Below are 18,530 nucleotides of genomic sequence, written 5' to 3' on the forward strand. Positions count from 1 at the left end.
AAATATAAAGACGTAGGTGAATTTAAATCAAAAGGATGTTAAATGATATGCCATGAAAACACTAATCATAAGAAAGCTGTAGTGATTATACCTGATAAAATTAGGTAAGAAATATTACCTGAAATAAAAAAGGATATTTCATGATGATAAATGAGTCAATTCATAAAGAAAACTCAATAATCCTAATATGTGTGTAACTGATTTCAGAACTTTAAAATATATGAAGCAAAAACTGACAACAGCAATAGGCAAATCAACAATTTAGCTGGGTTCTTCAATACACCTCGCTCAGCAATTGATTGAACAGGTGGATAGAAAAATCAGTGAAGACAGAAAACTTGAACACTGTCCATCAAATTTGACTTAATTAACATGTAGATAACACTACATGCAATGGAGTACATACTCAAAACAAATGGATATGGGATAATGACCGAAATAGACTATATTCTGGGTCATTAATTGAGGCTCACTATAATTAAAATTATTAAAATCATATGTGAATTTTGACCACAATGAAATAAATTAGAAATCAGTAATAGGAAGAATAGTCATATATCTACCAGAGAAATTTAATTTGAAATCAAAAATATTTCAACAAAGAAAATTACAAGCCCAGTTGGTTTCAGTGGTGAATTCTATCAAATATTTAAGGGTGAAATAATAATCCTACATAAATTCTTTTAGAAAATAGAGGAGGATAGATCATCTTCCTACATGTTGTGTGAAGCCAGAATTCCCTGATAACCAAAACCAAAGTCTTTAAAAAAAAAAAATTCCAGTCCAATATTGCTTATGAACATAAACCAAGTTTCTTAACCATTGTTAATGAATATAATCCAGCAACATTACAAGAAGGACTATACATCATGACCAACTGGAATATATCTCAAGAATACAGGGTTAGTTTAACTTTGAAAAAGCACCATATTAACCAAAAAAATGGAGATATAAAAGAGCATTTGAAAAATGTCAACATCTATTTATGATAATAATTCTCAGCAAGTTAGAAGTAGAAGTCAACTTCTTCCATATGATAAAAGGCATCTTCAAAAACCTACTGCTAGGATCATAACAATGGTAAGAGAAAAAATGCTTTCCCCATCAGAAACTAGCAAGGGTGTACATTCTCACCATTTATATTCAGCACTGTATTGGAAGCCCTAGTCAGACAATAAGGCAAGAAAAATGAGTAAAAGTCATAAATGTGGAAAGGAAGCTTTAAAAAAATCTTCATTTGAATGACTGTATATGTAAAAATTGTAAGAAAAAAATTTAAAGGTTACAAATTATTTTAACAAAGTTTCAGTATACAAGGTCAATATATCAAAACCATTTATAATTCTATATTCTGGTAGTAAAAAATTAAATGTGCAAAATACTATTACTTTAATACTCAGGACATTAAATACTAAGGAAATATTTAACAACATGTATTGTACCCTGACAACCACAGAACAATGTTGAGAGAAATTAAAGGAGACCTAAAGAATTGTAGAGATGCATTAATGAACTCAAAGACTCAGCACTGTTAAGCAATCATTCTCCCCAAGTAAAGTTTTCAGATATCCCATCAGTTCAGTTCAGTTAAGTCGCTCAGTCATGTCCAACTCTTTGTGACACCATGGACTTCAGCACGCCAGGCCTCCCTGTCCATCACCAACTCCCAGAGTTTACTCAAACTCATGTCCATTGAGTCAGTGATGCCATCCAACTATCTCATCCTCTGTCGTCCCCTTCTCCTCCCACCTTCAATCTTTCCCAACATCAGGGTCTTTTCAAATGAGTTGGTTATTCATATCAGGTGGCCAAAGAGTTGGAGTTTCAGCTTCAACATCAGTCCTTCCAATGAAAACTCAGCTCTGATCTCCTTTAGGATGGACTGGTTGGGTCTCCTTGCTGTCTAATGGACTCTCAAGAGTCTTCTCCAACACGACAGTAATCCCAATCAATATTGTAAAGTAATTAGCCTCTAATTAAAGTAAATAAGTTTAAATTAAAAAAAAAACCCTAAATAGAATATTGTTTTTTAGGTATTAGGAGTCCAACTCTAGAAATTAACAGAAAGTGTAAAAGTACCTATATTAACCAAAATAATTATGAAAAATGAATTTGGAACACTTACAGTACCTGATTTCAAGATTTACTATAAAGCTAAAGTAATCAAAATAGTGTGATATTGGCATGTGATTAGACATACAGATAAATCAAAAGGACAGAATAAAAAGCTTAGAAATATACCCACATATACATGGTCAATTGATGTTTGACAAACTTACCAAAGTAATTCAACAAGGAAAGGATAGTTTCTTCACCTCTTGCTTTCACCATGTATGTGTGTGTTAGTTGCTCAGTCTTGTCCAAGTCTTTGTGACCCCATGGAATTCTCCAGGCCAGAATACTGGAGTGGGTATCCGTTCCCTTCTCCAGGGGATCCTCCCAACCTAGGGATCAAACCCAGGTCTCCCGCATTGCAGGTGGATTCTTTACCAGCTGAGCCATTCACCATATATGAAATTAACTCAAAAATAGATCATAGATCAATTATAGAAGCTAGAGCTAAGTTCTCAAAGAAATCGTAAAAAATCTTTGCAACCTTAGAATAGGCAAAGATTTCTTAGATACATTTCACAAAACACTAATCATATTAAAATTACTGAAAAATTATACTTCATCAAATATAAAAACATGTCTTTGAAAGACACCATTAAGAACTTGAAAAGCAAAGCCACACACCAGGAGATAATCCTTACAGTACAAAGTACTTAGTTCCAAAATATACAAAAACTTCTCACAACCCCAAATAAGACAATCTAATTTTTTAAATAGGGAAATGATTTTGGGGAAAAAATGCATTACATAAGAAGTTACATAAATGGCCAGTAAGTACATTAAAAGATAGCTGATATCCCTAGTTACTATGGAAATAAAGATGAAAACAATGAGATGCTATCTTATGTTTACTGAGACTAATATTAAAAAGACTGACAATAGCAAATTTTGGCTAGGAAATAGAGCAACTGGAACTCTCATATTTTGCTGATGAAAATGTAAATTTCTATAATCACTTTGAAAAGATGTTTGGCAATTTCTTCAAAATTAAACACATTTTTCATAGTATCCAGTCATTCCAACCAAGTATTTTCTTACAAAAAATGTGCATAAAAATTCATAGAAGCTCTATCATAATATTAAAAAACTTGAAACCCAAATGTTCATCAAATGTTGAATGAATAAACTGATTGTGGTATGTTTGCATGATGGAATGTTACTTAGCAATAAAAAGAACCAACTTGACACAAGCAACAATAAGAAAGAATCAGACAAACAAACAACACCTCATGGAAGAATTTTTAAAAGTCAGTTCTGGAAAAGGTCAGTTTTCATTCCAATCCCAAAGAAAGGTAATGCCAAAGAATGTTCAAACTACCGCACAATTGCACTCATCTCACACGCTAGTAGAGTAATGCTTAAAATTCTCCAAGCCAGGCTTCAGCAATATGTGAACTGTGGACTTCCTGATGTTCAAGCTGGTTTTAGAAAAGGCAGAGGAACCAGAGATCAAATTGCCAACATCCGCTGGATCATGGAAAAAGCAAGAGAGTTCCAGAAAAACATCTATTTCTGCTTTATTGACTATGCCAAAGCCTTTGACTGTGGATCACAATAAACTGTGGAAAATTCTGAAAGAGATGGGAATACCAGACCACCTGATCTACCTGTTGAGAAATTTGTATGCAGGTCAGGAAGCAACAGTTAGAACTGGACATGGAACAACAGACGGGTTCCAAATAGGAAAAGGAGTACGTCAAGGCTGTATATTGTCACCCTGTTTATTTAACTTCTATGCAGAGTACATCGTGAGAAACGCTGGACTGGAAGAAACACAAGCTGGAATCAAGATTGCCGGGAGAAATATCAATAATCTCAGATATGCAGATGACACCACCCTTATGGCAGAAAGTGAAGAGGGACTCAAAAGCCTCTTGATGAAGGTGAAAGTGGAGAGTGAAAAAGTGGGCTTAAAGCTCAACATTCAGAAAACGAAGATCACGGCATCCGGTCCCATCACTTCATGGGAAATAGATGGGGAAACAGTGGAAACAGTGTCAGACTTTATTTTTCTGGGCTCCAAAATCACTGCAGATGGTGACTGCAGCCATGAAATTAAAAGACGCTTACTCCTTGGAAGGAAAGTTATGACCAACCTAGATAGCATATTCAAAAGCAGAGACATTACTTTGCCAACAAAGGTCTAGTCAAGGATATGGTTTTTCCAGTGGTCATGTATGGATGTGAGAGTTGGACTATGAAGAAGGCTGAGCGCCGAAGAATTGATACTTTTGAAGTGTGGTGTTGGAGAAGACTCTTGAGAGTCCCTCGGACTGCAAGGAAATCCAACCAGTCCATTCTGAAGGAGATCAGCCCTGGGATTTCTTTGGAAGGAATGATGCTAAAGCTGAAACTCCAGTACTTTGGCCACCTCATGCGAAGAGTTGACTCATTGGAAGAGACTCTGATGCTAGGAGGGATTGGGGGCAAGAGGAGAAGAGGACGACAGAGGATGAGATGGCTGGATGGCATCACTGACTCGATGGACATGAGTCTGAGTGAACTCTGGGAGTTGGTGATGGACAAGGAGGCCTGGCGTGCTGCGATTCATGGGGTCACAAAGAGTCGGACACGACTGAGCGTCTCATCTGATCTGATCTGATCTGATAAAATAGGGCATGGGGTTTGATTGCATATATGTGAAATTCTAAAACAGGGAAAACTAATTGATAGTGACAAAAAGAATATTATAGTTGCCGAGCCCCAGGGGTAGGAAATTATCAACTACAAAGGAATTTTTAAGGTAGTAGAAATGTTCTATATATATCTTGATTGTGACACTTGGTTACTCGAGTATATGCATGCGTGCATGCTAAGTCGTTTTAGTCATGTCTGACTCTTTGTGACCCTATGGACTGTACCCTCCAGGCTCCTCTGTCCATGTGATTCTCCAGCCAAGGATACTGGAGTGGGTTGCCATGCTTTCCAGGGGATCTTCCTGACCCAAGGATCAAACCCACATCTCATGTCTCCTGCATTGGCACGGGGGTTCTTTATCTCTAGTGCCACCTGGGAAATCCACTCAAGTATATACATTCATCAAAACTCACCAAACTGTACACCAACATGGCTGTAATTTATTGTAGTCAACAGCACTTCAATGAAGTTGTTTAAAAAAAATCTGAGCCTACCATCTCAGCAAAAATTTTAGAGTTCCAAGGTGAACAAGTTGTTCTCTTTGACTCTTTTTATCACTAAGAAAGAAGTCTACCCTGGCCAGTTCTTCAGGACTAGTTACTTATTCTTTTAACTCTCCAAGTTTCCCTTTTGTACCTTAATTTCCCCAGTTTTTCTCACATGAAGTATGATTCCTATTATAAATTCTTTATTTCATAACACTTATAGTTGCTTTGTTGTTCCAAATGGTTTCTACACCAAAACAATGCCCTTGTTATACATGGGAAAATATACACAAAATCAATGAGCTAGTCATTTGTACTTCCAGGAACTAAACATCAAAACTCACAAACCTGAGACTTCCCTGGTGATCCAGTGGTTAAGATTCTGTGTTTTCAATGCAGGGGGCTTGGGTTAGATACCTGGTGTGGAAATAATATCTCACATGCCAAGAGGTGAGGCAAAAAGCTCACAAACATGATCTAGGAAACCTTCAGTCACCCACTGTGTTAGTTTTCTACCCAGTTCAGTCACTCAATCATGTCTGACTCTTTGTGACCCCATGGATTGCTGCACACCAGGCCTCCCTGTCGGTCACCAACTCCCAGAGCTTCCTTAAACTCACATCCATTAAGCTGATGATGCCATCCAACCATCTCAACCTCTGTCGTCCCCTTCTTCTCCTCTTTTATTCTTTCCCAGCATCGGGGTCTTTTCAATGAGTCAGCTTTTCACATCAGGTGGCCAAAATATTGAAACTTCAGCTTCAGCATCAATCCTTCCAAAGAATATTCAGGACTGATTTCCTTTATGATTGACTGGTTTGATCTCCTTGCATTCCAAGGGACTCTCAAGGATCTTCTCCAGCACCACAGTTCAAAAGCATCAATTCTTCGGCACTTGGCTTTCTTTACGGTCCAAGTCTCACATCCATACATGACTGCTGGAAAAAAAAAAATGTAGCTTTGACTATACAGACCTGTTTTGGCAAAGTAATGTCCTGCTTTTTAATATGCTGTCTAGGTTTGTCATAGCTTTTCTTCCAAGGAGTAAGCATCTTCTAATTTCATGGCTATAGTCACCATCTGCAGTGATTTTGGAGCCCCCAAAAATAAACTCTCTCACTGTTTCCATTGTTTCCCCATCTATTTACCATGACGTAATGGGACCAGATCCCATGATCTTTGTTTTTTGAATGTTGAGTCTTAAGCCAGCTTTTTCACTCTCCTCTTTCACTTTCTTCAAGAGGCTCTTTAGTTCCTCTTTGCTTTCTGCCCTAAGAGTGGTAACATCTGCATATCTGAGGTTATTGATATTTTTTTGGGCAATCTGGATTCCAACTTGTGCTTCATCCAGCCCAGCATTTCACATGATGTACTATGCATAGAAGTTAAATAAGCAGGGTGACAATATACAGCCTTGACGTACTCCTTTCCCGATTTGCAACAGGTCTGTTTTTCCGTGTCTGGTTCTAAATGTTGACCTGCATACAGGTTTCTCAGGATGCAGGTAAGGTAGTCTGGTATTCCCATATCTTGAAGAATTTTCCACAGTTTGTTGTGATCCACACAGTTGAAGGCTTTGATGTAGTCAATGAAGCAGAGGTAGATGTTTTTCTAGATTTCTCGTGCTTTTTCTATGATCCAACAGATGTTGGTAATTTGATCTCTGGTTCCTCTGCCTTTTCTAAATCCAACTTGTACATCGGAAAGTGTCAATTCATGTACTGCTAAAGCCTAGCTGGGAGAATTTTGAGCATTATGTGGCTGGCCTGTGAAATGAATGCAATTGTGCGGTAGTTTGAACATTCTTTGGCATTGCCTTATTTTGGGATTGGAATGAAAACTGACTTTTTCCAGTCCTGTGGCTACTGCCAAGTTTTCCAAATTTGCTGGCATAAAGTGCAGCACTTTGACAGCATCACCTTTTAGGATTTGAAATAGTTCAGCTGGAATTCCATCACCTCCACTAGCATTGTTTGCAGTGATGCTTCCTAAGTCCCACCTGACTTCACACTCCAGTATGTTTGGCTCTAGGTGAGTGATCACACCACTGTGCTTATCTGGGTCATTAAGGTGTGTGTGTGTGTGTGTGTGTGTTCTGTGTATTCTTCCACCTCTTTTTAATATTTTCTGCTTCTGTTTGGTCTATACGGTTTCTGTCCTTTATTTTGCCCATCTTTGCATGAAATGTTCCCTTTGTATCTCTAATTTTCTTGAAGAGATCTCTAGTCTTCCCCATTCTGTTTTTTCCCTCTATTTCTTTGCACTGATCACCTAGGAAGACTTTCTTATCTCTCCTTGCTATTCTTTGGAAACCTGCCTTCAGATGGGTATAACTTTCCTTTTCTCCTTTGCCTCTCACTTCTCTCCTTTTCTCAGCTATTTGTAAGGCCTCCTCAGACAACCATTTTGCCTTTTTGCATTTCTTTTTCTTGGGGATGGTTTTGATCACTGCCTCCTGTAAAATGTTATGAACCCTCATCCATAGTTCTTCAAGCACTCTATCAGATCTAATACCTTGAGTCTATTTGTCACAGCAGTTTTCTACTGCTGTGAACCAAATTGCCATAGATCGGTGGCCTAAACTAGCATAATTTATTAACTCACAGCTTCTGTGGGGCAGGAGTCTGGCATGTTTTAGCTAGGTCTTCTGCTCAGAGTCTCATAAGGCTGAAACCAAGGTGTCTGCTGGGATCCTGATCTCTTCTGATGAATCAACAGGACAGATGAAAAAGGCTAGAAATGGGTTCTCTTTCAAGCCTACTGGTGGTTGGTAGAATTCATTTCCTTGTAATTGTAGGACTGAGGTTCCCTCATCTTTACTGGCTATCAGCTGGGCACTGCTCATGGATCCTAGGGGCCACCCTCACTTTCTTGTCACACACTCCCCTCTACAACATGGCAATTTGTTTCTGCAAGGACACCAGGTAGGCATTTCTCTCACTTTAAATCTCTCACGTCAGTCTATTAAAGAGTCATCACTAATGTAAGGCTATCACAGGAATGACTATTCTATTACTTTTGCTTATAATATAACCTTATCAAGGAAGTGACTATCCCATGCTATTCACACCTCCTGCCCACACTCACTCCATTATCTCAGCAATTAGGGCATAAACACAAAAGATATGGACCTTGGAAGATGGATAGAATTTGGGTAGACAAAGAGCTAAAGGGAAAGAACTTCAAGTAAAGGACTAATGTATGGTTGTAGATGTACCCTGTGGGACTGAGAGGATGAAGTTGAAATAGTTCAGCTATAAATCAAGTGAAGAAGGGGTTTCGTGCTAGAGAGCACGGGATCCAGAATAATTGGAGCATAGAGTCAGTTTTTACCACTCTACTGAGAAATGTGGGCTTCAACAAAAAGGCAAAATGAAAATTGTATGTGGATTTTTAGTAGGGAGAATGATACAACAAAAAAGTACATTTTAGGATGATGAGAAAAGTGAATAAAATTTAGAAATTATTGGTATACTCAGACATCATCTGATTCAGACGGAAGGTGGTAAGCATTCAGTTAACCATGGGAGCAGAAAGGAAAGAAGAAATCTGAAAGACTTCTGAGGAAATTCTATGATGTATTTGTCCCTCTGTATGTAGTCCTTCCCAAAACCCATTTCTTTGATTTAATAACCTTGCTTACATTCACTTTTAGCTTTATATTCTAAGAACAAGTATCTGCTTATGCTATTGAATTGGAGAATCAGTGATAAAGATGCCTACTACTTATTGGGTGCCATTTAATTTTCACAACAACCCCATAAGGTAGGTGCTATTTTTACCTCCACTGAACTAATGAGAAACAGAAGGGTAGAGAGGCTGAATAACTCACACAGCTCATCAGTATCGAAGTTGTAAATTGAATTCAGGCCTTTCTCCCTGTCACACACCATGATATACTGCCTCCATAAACTATTACGTTTGCTAAGTTTGTGCATGCAAAGTAATTTAAAAACTGGTTTTACTTCTGATCAGTACAGTTCAGTTCAGTATAGTAGCTCAGTCGTGTCTGACTCTTTGCGACCCCATGGAGTGCAGCACGTCAGGCTTCCCTGTCCATCACCAACTCTTGGAGCTTGCTCAAACTCATGTCCATCAAGTCTGTGATGCCATCCAACCATCTTATCCTCTGTTGTCCCTTTCTCCTCCTGCCTTCAATCTTTCCCAGCATCAGGGTCTTTTCCAGAGAATCTGTTCTTTGCATTAGGTAGCCAAAATATTTGGAGCTTCAGCATCAGTCCTTCTAGTGAATATTCAGGACTGATTTCCTTTAGGATTGACTGATTTGATTTCCTTGCAGTCCAAGGGACTCTCAAGAGTCTTCTCCAACACCACAGTTCAAAAGCATCAATTCTTCAGTGTTCAGCTTTCTTTATAGTCCAACTCTCACATCCATACATGACTACTGGAAAAACCATAGCTTTGACCAGGCAGACCTCTGTCAGCAAAGTAATATCTCTGCTTTTTAATATGCTGTCTAAGTTGGTCATAACTTTTCTTCCAAGGAGTAAACGTCTTTTAATTTCATGGCTGCAATCACCATCTGCTGTGATTTTGGATCCCCCAAAATAGTCTCTCCTTGTTTTCATTGTTTCCCCATCTATTTGCCATAAAGTGAAGGGACCGGATGCCTTGTTCTTCACTTTTTGAATATTGAATTTTAAGCCAGCTTTTTTACTCTCCCCTTTCACTTTCATCAAGAGGCTGTTTAGTTCTTCTTCACTTTCTGCCATAAGAGTAGTGTCATCTGCATATCTGGTTATTGATATTTCTCCTGGCAATCTTGATTCCAGCTTGTGCTTCATCCAGCCTGGCATTTCGCATGATGTGTTCTGCATTAAGTTAAATAAGCAGGGTGACATTATACAGCCTTGATGTACTCTTTTCCCAATTTGGAACCAGTCTGTTGTTCCATGTCTGGTTTTAACTGTTGCTTCTTGACCTGCATACAGATTTCTCAGGAGGCAGGTGGTATTCCCATCTCTTGAAGAATTTTTCACAGTTTGTTGTGATCTACACAGTCAAAGGCTTTGGCGTAATCAATAAAGTAGAAGTACATGTTTTTCTGCTCTTGTTTTTTCAATGATCCAACTTCTGATCTTATTTCTAATAGCTACAATTTAATATTTGTTTGTCTTGAGGAGTCTAATCCATAGGATGCCATCCAGAGGAGGATTAAAAGCACAAAGCTGTATCTACCTACTAAACTGAGATAGAGAAATAATTACCCTCATGATTTAAACCTACAATATCTTAATTATATTACAGAAGTTTATGAGATGCTGTTCACAAAATACCTGATTCATGGCAATCACTCAAGAAATATCTGTTCCCCTTTCTCTTTTTTCCCCCTCTTTTTTCTCTTCTAGTTACCCCACTTCAAAATTAGTACATTAAAATATAGGGCTTGGTTAGTTTCCTGTTGTTTTAAAGAAAACTACAGGTCTTTTGTGGAGAAAGGTGAAGCAGTAAGTCCCCCAAACTCACAAGTCCCCAGGAGGCTGTGGGTTAGGAACCGGAAAGAGATTGTGCATTTTTTTAAGAAAACAGTGGGGAATTTTAAAAGATGAAGTTTGGGGCAACAGAAAGCTCATGGCAAGAAAAGAAACTGCATGGGTTCACCATCAATAGCCTTTCATGGTGACCTTGGAGTATGAAACACTCTGTGGTTCGATTTACCTAGATAATTACATCGGTTCTGCACTGGGGTATCAGAAAGTTGTGGTTGTGCTACAGACTGAACTGCCCTTTAGAAACTGACTTTTCTCCCTGCATGAACTTCACAGTGGCAGTTCAGCCCCCATCCCAGCTGAGGGAGACCCCTCTGCTCTCCCGCTAGCTAACATGTACAGACTTAGCCTCAGGGCCACATAAATCTAGGCGTGTACCGGTTCATCTCCAAATACCCCAAACATATGCTCCATCAATTAGAAAGCATTAGGCAAGTGAGCCACTAGAAAGTTCAGCATAATTAGTAGCTACCATGAATTTTCATATCCACTTTTAATATCTCTAACTATTCCAGCTAAGACCTCTGGTTATTAGTTTTATTAAAAGAAAGGGGTGGGGCAGGGGGAATAAAGAAGAAAAAGACACAAACTTGCTTCCCAGGCAGGTTAATACAAGCTCTTCCTCAGCTCTCTATTCTTGATTTAAGGAACATTCTCAGAGAGAGAGAGAGCAAAGGAGTTTGGGGTTGTATGGAAAATTTGACTCAAACCAAAAACTCAGCCAACACCACAAAATGGATGGGAGTCAAATCAGATAAACAGAAAAAGAAAAGAATACAAAATATTTTTGAATGACAGTATCAAAAAGGTTAAAAAGCTGTAACAAGAACCTGATTCAAAACGTATAGACTGCAGGTTAGCTTTATCCTAACAAGGTGCTTTTAAGTATTGATCCAATGATGTTTCCTTCTCAATGCCATTGAAATGTAATCAAATGTTCACAAACATATACACTCTTCTTGGGTTTGGTTTCTGTAACTACCAACAATAATGTTTGAGAAATCACCCAAACCTCCCAGTGTATTATTCATGTAACCTAGATGTCTCATGAAAACAGAATGTACAAGACTCTAGTGCCAGTTAGCATGTGAAAATATCCGGCAAGAGTCTGTTTTCACTTCTTTGATAAACCGTATTGTCTTTTTTGGTATAATGGAAAAGGATTAGTAAGGCTTACCAAATAAACAGCAGCTTCCTTAGAGAAATTGACCTTTGTATTTCATAAAACCAAGAAATCAATCTTGAATAGAATATGGGGGTCTTTGACAGACTAATGGAGGGCAACCTTCAAGATCTATAACCATGAAAAGATGTGGTTCAAATGAGGATTTGGGCTAGTGATACATTTTGATACTTTCTATTTTAAGTACCCCCAAATTTAGATACTTATACACAGTTTATCCAATTTTTCCTGAAAATCTCTAGTCTGCAAAATTGTGTTCTTCCAGGACTTTTTGCCTGTGTTTGGCCTGGAAATGATAATATTTATAATAATATATCTTGAAATGCAGAGGTGTGCCCAAAGGAAAAATAGTAATAAAAAAAAGTGAACCAGACACTTTAAAACCTCAAAAAATGTTTGGTTTAGTGAGTGCTTTGAGTGAAGGCTTAGAGGGTAGGGGCAAGATACATTTTGAAAAGTCCAAACAAGTTTTTCTTATCCTTTGCTGAAGCAAGTTTGGTGTTTTTTCAAACAAAACTTTTATTATATATTGAATGAGTAAAGAAAAGGGAAAGAGATAAAAGCAAGCAGAGCTTAGAATTTAACTTTTGGTGGAGGGGAACTTGAAGCACCTAAGTAGAATTTAGACATTCACATGGCAGCTCTTTTACTGTCTGAGGTTACATCACCTGTTTGACTTGAGATCAAGACCTAAATTACCAAATCGTATTGCCCTTTTCTGCTAAGTCCACATTTGAATCAGCTTTTCTGTATCAATCTGTGAGTAAATCACTTTCTTGACCACTAAAGTCTGGTCTGAGCTCCAGAAATCAACATCCTGATAACGTTAATCCGGAAAACCTGTAATTGGTGCCAACACAAGGTCATCATTAGGTGACAAGCCTTTACCTTTCTTTTCCTCTGTCATCCACAATGAGGAAGTGCTTACTTCCGAGTCAACTCAAGGTCAGCAGATTTACAAGTAGGTTTGGCTTTGCCACTTTTTTCTTCATATGGTTTCTTTTCAGCTTCTTGTCCCTAATAGTCAGCTTAACACCTTTATATAATAAAAAGTCCAGATAGGCTCCACACAGAGCACTCATAGTAGCTAGCAGCCTATCCCCCTGCTATTAGCTATCATTTAACCCAACAAAAGTGTCAGAGCATGTAGGCACAAAGAGAAAAAGCAGGATTTCTAAGGGCACATCAGTGAAAGGCACTTGCCTTGAAAGACAAGGCATGAAGGGAGACATACTGCCTGGAAACAGCGGCATGATTTCTTCTGAAGTAGGTAGCAGGCTTCCTTGCAATACCATGAGATTATCTTAAGAGATGAACATCTTGATGGTGGTACAAACATTCAGTGATACCAGTCTAGACACACATGAAGGACAGACCAGGACATGGCTTATCCATAGTCTTCCATTTTTCAGGACCACTGTCAATTCACTGCAGCCAAGTAGAGCCTATAGTCCAGTTAATTTTTTGAAAGGAAGTTATTTTATTTTATTTTTTACTTTTAATTATTTATTTATTTTACAGTATTGTATTGGTTTTGCCATACCTCAACATGAATCCACCGCGGGTATACACGTGTTCCCCATCCTGAATCCCCCTCCCATCTCCCTCCCCGTACCATCCCTCTGGGTCATCCCAGTGCACCAGCCCCAAGCATCCTGTATCATGCATCAAACCTGGACTGGCAATTTGTTTCATATATGATATTATACATATTAAATATACCTATAAAATGAATAATTGTATAAAATATATAACCACACACACTAGAAAAAATAAATAAAAACAAAATACCATTGCTTTGCTTATTAGTTTAACAAAAGAAACAATGACAATATCAATTAATTTTAAGGAGACCAATATTAATGCAAAAAAATAGTTATTTGAAAGGTATAGACATATTCTAATCACCTACAGATCTTTATTACATAATATTAGTTAGAACTGTAAGACATGACCAATACTTGACCAGTTTTGACCTACCAAAAAAGACAATTTCATATGGTTCTAGCTATGTTTATTAATAGAATGGTGTAAGGATTTTCTTTGGACTTGAAAATCAGCTTAATCCTGTGGATTTTTCAGATTCAGTGCATTTAAAAGCCAAACACAAAGTTATTTGTGTTTCTTCTTTTCCTAGAGTATGTCTATCTCTTGCCCATTTTCATGGATATCAAGTGTTTCATAGATATCTGGCCCCACAGGCCAAGCTGTGGGAAAACTTAGCTGTCAACTGAGTATGAAATCAAGGATGCAATTTCTGGTTAAGCCAGTGAACTCTGCATAGTAAATACTCCTTGTTCTATGGCCATATCCTGTATATCTTGTCCCAAGCAATTAGCTAGCAGATGTTAGTCCTCTTTTAAAGCAAGACTGAGGAGAAAAAAGTCCTCAGCTATGCAAAAGCAATTACTAGTATCCTTCTAATGTCAGAACAATTTTATTTATTCAGTAACATCTTCTTACCAGGCAACAGAGAGAAGAGTATGAGCCTCAAAGACCTCACGCAAGCTCTCTGGGCCTCAGCATCTTAAAGATGGGTCAAGCCACGTGAACAAGGAGTTCCCTTCTTGCTCTAAATTCTGCTTTTCACTCTTGCATTTAGAATTGTTAATATTCATGAATTTGTTAGGTTGACCTAATGAGTCAACATAAAGCTTGCTATAATCTGCCTGAATTTGTCCCAAACCTTTAAAAACATACAAATATGAACCAATGAACTTAAATTACAGTATACTTCAAAATTTGCTGTAGGAAACTTCCTATTATCACTACCTATATATACATGATTGCTCACCGTGTAAGTAGGAGACAAACCACTTAATAATTTCCAGGCCGGTGAACTTTTGCCCAACTTCAAATAAAGTTGTTATTCTCCTTTCAACAGAAGTTGAAGATGTATCAGGTCCAGTGAGACTGAGTTGCCAGAAATAAAAAAGCTCATGTCATCAACATGCTAACAGTGTCAGATCAAACTGTTCCAAGCGTTTTGTTTCCTACCGCGGGCCTTCATACGAATTCATCTCAATGAATACTAGATTTGGGTGGCCAGATAGCCACCATAAATGTGCTTCTCTTCTGAGACTGCACGGAGATGTTTTTTTTTAAGAATAAGGAAGTTCATAGTAACTTTAAGGTAACATTTTCAGGGAAAAAGAAATTCCAAATTTCTGTATTGCAAATTGCCAGGGACTGAGATCAAGTCCTGATGCCACCACTGATATGCTCTGGAGCTGAAAAACAAGTCATATTCTCCCACCCTCAAGGTCTTGAAACTAATGTTTTATCTGGATCCCCTATGCCATAATAATCAAGGTTTCCCAAGAACCAAGTGGAATTATATGGCATCTTAGATTCCTTCCAAAGGTGGTGTCACTGTTTCTTTCTTCTTAATTAGTTGATGACATTGCCAACTTTTCCCCAAGGCATCATATTTATTCCAGAAAATTCTTATTTAGAAAGTTCACATTACAATGATCCTGTACACTTTATCTGGATTGGCAAATTTAAGCCCCATCCACTAATTTATGTTTTATTAAAACGGATTCAGTTGAGGGAGCATATCTAAAAGCACTACAATGAAATTGCTTGAAGGCAAGCTGCAAATTAAAGGCAAACTGCAAATCTAATCCCATTTATAAAAGTATATGTGGGTACAATAAATCCCATTTTTAAGTATACATGTGTGTCTGAGTGGGTGTGGATAAGTCTGGACATGCTTGCACAAAGGCAGCAAGGTAACCATGGTGTGACACAGCAATGCCCTTCACGGCCAGCATGTTGATCAGGGCACCTTTATTTTAGAAGGACGTACTCAGGCCAGTGTAGATTGTGCTATTTCCTGTCTGAGGGACAACCTGTTCTAATGAAGCAGAGAAGAGTGCGCCCCACCCTCTGTGGGTCTGGATGATGCATTTAAATTAGATGGAAGAACCAACACCTGCAAGAACCAGGGAATCAGCTATAAAGGTGGCAAGCATTCTGTAAAAGCAAAGAGGAGAACTGTGGGAAAAGAAGAAAGGAATTCAGGGAGTGTAGGGAGGAGGAGTGATACAAGGGAAATACATGCAAGCAAAATGGGAAGGGAAAGCGCAGGATTTATTAAGGAAAGAAGGTGGTGATACAGGAAAAATAATTGAATGAAGAAAATGAATCCACTTTCTAATCCTGAAAATCGAAGACAGTCATTATATAGAGACATTCTAAAACACTCAACAGCTCAAATTAGCAATTTCACTGTCATTTTTTTCATAGTATCAAAAAAGTAACTCACTCTGACCTAACAGAGGATTTACTGACACTGTTGTGAGTGTCTAGCTTAGTAGTTACTTTTACTCTTGTAAGACGTGAACATTATTATCCTTGATGAGCAATAGAACATCTAGAAGTGTCCAGATCTGGGAGCTCTAGAACAAAGTGCATCACGGTCACTGTCTATCATTTTGGACTTGAATTCCAAGTTCTCCTTTGCCAAGAATGATGGAGGCTGTCCTATTTCAAAAATTGCCTTAAATCAGATTGCTTCCTTCAATAGGAACCAAGTGCAGTGAGACCGATGGCCAGTTTCTTGTGGGCCACCATCCTAAGCAGTGTGATTTAAAAGCAAAAAGGAAGTTCCACCTGCCAAAAGTATTCCTGATTCATTCTGCTATGATACTGAAAGGCACTGACAGAAAATGTTGTTGAAATAAGGCAAGGGGAAACACATAGTATTGTTCATTATTTCATTAGAGCTAATTAGTTTAAAGTCTTCTGGAAGAAGACTCCACAGGGCTGAGACCAGAGCTGGCTATGTTTAATGGGAAAAAGAAGGTGTGAAAGCTCACACATGGTTGTTACTAGACAGCTTAAAGGAGGAGCAGCGCCAAGAGAGGCAGACTGGGTGGTGGTCTGTAGAGGGCAGAGCAATTGGAAAGTGGTGTAAATAAGAGACTGAAAGAAAGGCCGCATTTGGTACATAGTGAATGGAGGGTATGTGTGTGTGCACGAGTGTGATGTGCACACATGTGTGTGCTTTCCCACCGTGTGCAGTGCAACCCAGAATCACATTTGAGGGCTGCAGGGAGGAGGAGATAGTATTTAACAGCCCAGCCAGGGCTCCACTCTGTGCTGAGTGCTCATTAGTCTCATTCTTTAATCAACTAAGACAGAGGCCAGTTTCAACACAATGTCCTCTGAATACTGCTGCTTAATCCAGAATGTTTGACAGCAAAAACTTTAGTTGCTCAGTTGTATCTGAGTCCTTTGTGACCCCATCGACTGTATAGCCCATCAGGCTCCTCTGTCCAAGGAATTCTCCAGGCAAGCATACTGGAGTGGGTTGCCAAAGCTAGAGGTTTATTGTCCATTATCATCTCTTTAAGAGGTTGCTTTAAATAAACAGAGGTGAACCATAAGCTACTCCTGGTGAAACAGTGCCTGTGGTTCGCAGTAAAACTCATAAATGGTCACAGCCCTGATTGGATATTTACGATTGCTGCGCTTGGGTCTTTGCTGTCACTTTTCTAGCTGTTTCATAGATAATCTCTGTGATACAATCAATCCCATTTTACAGAGGAAGAAAGTAAGGGGGCAAAGTATTACTCAGACTACTCAGGAAGTTTTGGCTTTTAGCAGAAATCAGGCTCCCCATGCAAAAGACTGAGTCCCACTTCTCACAGAGACCATAGGGAAAACTGAAGAGCTTTCTTTTCATTTGACTCTGAACATCTTGATCACACTCAAATTTCATAGAAACAATGGTAATTATTAAGCCTTTAAATGTGTGTGTGATTCTGCTGTTTACTGACCCTGGAATGGTGAATTGAATCTTGCATACGGTTATCATGGCTCTCAAGAAAATGTGGAGTGAGGATGAGACATGCCAAATGACCATCATTTCCAACTGATAGAGTTGGCCCTTTTCTCAAGTGTTTCTAAGAAGAGAAATTGCGTAAGGAGAATACTCCAGGGAACTAAATCAGACAGCTTGCCTCATTTATTCAGTGTGAAGAAGTGAAGATCCGGAATGTTCAGGTGGTTGCATTTACCTGATTTTAGAAATTTATCCCAATTGAGTTCAGATCCCAATTAATTTTTGGAATACACATCTCTAACATGTCTAATTGTTGAAATCTTTACAAATGGGCATAATCTTAGAGAGAAAGCCAGGCTGCTATGCAAACCAAGATTCTCCTGGTAGATCAACTTCTGTACTTTAAAGGACAGCTCTACCTTAAATCATTTGATCTATTAAAGGAAGAGAGTAAGACAATTAGGTCCCTGTAAGCACATGGACTGTTTTACAGCCTTCTATTGTATTTTAGTACCCTGATAGGAACAACTTCCTCTCTCTCTGTTAGGAGTGAAGAAAATCTAATTACAGGTTGGAAAGAAGGAAGAAATAGAAAATCAGAAAGATTAATATAGATAAGGGAGCCAAAAGGGTCAATGGTTGAATTACACAGCAGGAATTTAGCAATTAGAAGTAGAGAGGTTAAGAGGACAGAAGTAGGGGCACCTACTTTTAAGAGTAATGCAGAGATTCTTCAAATATAGCAAGGTTGAGAAAGATAAAGAAAACCTGAAAAATAATTACAGATTAAAGGAAACTAAAGACAAAGTATA

This window comes from Bos taurus, chromosome 5, assembly GCF_002263795.3.
Source record: "Bos taurus isolate L1 Dominette 01449 registration number 42190680 breed Hereford chromosome 5, ARS-UCD2.0, whole genome shotgun sequence".
Taxonomy (NCBI): Eukaryota; Metazoa; Chordata; class Mammalia; order Artiodactyla; family Bovidae; genus Bos; species Bos taurus.